Below are 1,830 nucleotides of genomic sequence, written 5' to 3'. Positions count from 1 at the left end.
ATGTCTGTGCTTCATAACTTTAAAAATTAAATTTAAATAACAGAAAAGTTCTGTACAGGTAAAGAAGAGGATAAGAAGGATGTCCAGTTAAGAACAGTTAAGAACTGTTGAATTACAGTGTTAGTTAATCATGATTTTACAATTCTATTGAGTTTTATGGTTATTAAGCTCATAGGACCCATCTAGATAATCAATTGTGCAATATGCACTACTCATTTTTCAATAATCCAAGTTGCTGATAGGATACTCGTCCAAGTTAGGGGACTGTCCCACAACTTTGAAAAATTGATGATTTTATATATTTGGCTTCAAGTTCTATAACCTGCTAAGGAATCTGGTTGTTTGATTAATCCATCCATTTGTCGAATGGAATTTGTTTTTTTGGCCATCATGATTCATTGTAACATTGATGTATTTAGACAACATTATAGTTTAGATATATCAACTTTACAATGAATCTAAAAAATAAATTTTTTCTTATATATAGAATCGGATGAAATATATAAAAAAGATTTTTTCTTCGACGATTCACCAATCATTATCTATAGAAATGATTTCCATGATTTCCTTATGGTAATTCTAGTCATTCTACTCACGAGACTGATTTTTGATATCGGTGGGAAATTGGTGCATTTTTTTTTTTTTTTATATATATAGGGATAGAAATAGATAATCTTGATCTCGAAATGGAGATGTCTGTTATTATAGTTTTAAAGTAAATCAATAATATAAATGTATGTTTTTTAAAAATTGTTGATATTATATGAGTATGTATATACCAAAACTTTGATAATTATAGTGTTCATTTATTTTAAGAAATGGAGAAAATCTCCATTACTCACATGTTTTCAGAAAAGCCACTAGGTTTGGTCTAATGATGAAGGATTTGGGTAGTAAATTATAGGTCCTGGATTCGATCCCCAATTTATCGTAAACCAAAAACATGTTTTCAGAAGTTCTTAAATTGAACTTTGGATAGAATGAAAGATTGAGTGTAGAAAAGTTTGATAGTATTAAAACTGCAACTTGATAAAAAAAAAAAAATTGCTAACGTTAAGAATCATGTGGATCAACGAGTATTGGCCATTCACATTTTTATTGTTTAAATAATAACAAAAAAAAGGTCCTACCGGGAGTCGAACCCAGGTCGCTGGATTCAAAGTCCAGAGTGCTAACCACTACACCATAGAACCAATTGATGTTAATTTATTGACTGTAAAATATACGTTCTATAACTGATAACTTATTTTACAGTTCTACAGCATATCATTTATCTCCACCTAAAACTTATGTAATTCGAAAGAACTTCAACTTTTTATTAATTTTTTAAAATTCGTATATTTTAATCAAAATTTAAAATTAAGCTATTTTTAGCGAAAATATTTTCACGGATAATTTCTTTTCAGCGATACAGACAAATACTATAGACTAGTTTCAAAAGTATTAAACACACTACTCAAAGTAATATTTGATTATTTTTGGTGTAAATAAATAGATAGAATAGTCTTTGTCAAAAAAATAAAAATAGACAGAATCGTCTTGCCATTAAACTATATGATAAATAAATTTAAACGTCAAACAACAATATAGTTTTTTTTGGCGCCCTGTAAATTTCTCAAATATCACCTGCCATTTAAATAGCAAATGGTTTTTTCTTCTCAAATTTTTTACTGATCCACTACTTAAATAATGAGTAAATAAAAATAGAGTAATAGAGTGCATCGTCGGTGTAAATTTTTTTTATACATACATCCAATGACGCGTTGCCACTGTTAGATAATAAAATAATAGGTTATGTTATTGGGCCTGTTAGTTTATAGTCCATTAGGT

At 28.2% G+C, this 1,830-nt stretch overlaps 1 non-coding gene across 1 annotated transcript; it reads right to left on the bottom strand.

Annotated features, from left to right (window-relative positions):
• Positions 1-1,121: 1,121 nt before the first annotated feature.
• On the bottom strand, positions 1,122-1,193 carry TRNAQ-UUG. Its single transcript has one exon. It is a non-coding gene; the product is annotated as a tRNA-Gln (tRNA).
• Between the last annotated feature and the right edge of the window lie 637 nt (positions 1,194-1,830).

This window comes from Trifolium pratense, linkage group LG2 (assembly GCF_020283565.1).
Source record: "Trifolium pratense cultivar HEN17-A07 linkage group LG2, ARS_RC_1.1, whole genome shotgun sequence".
Taxonomy (NCBI): Eukaryota; Viridiplantae; Streptophyta; class Magnoliopsida; order Fabales; family Fabaceae; genus Trifolium; species Trifolium pratense.
Note: the sequence above shows the minus strand (reverse complement) of the source record. Positions and strands in the feature narration are given on the sequence as shown.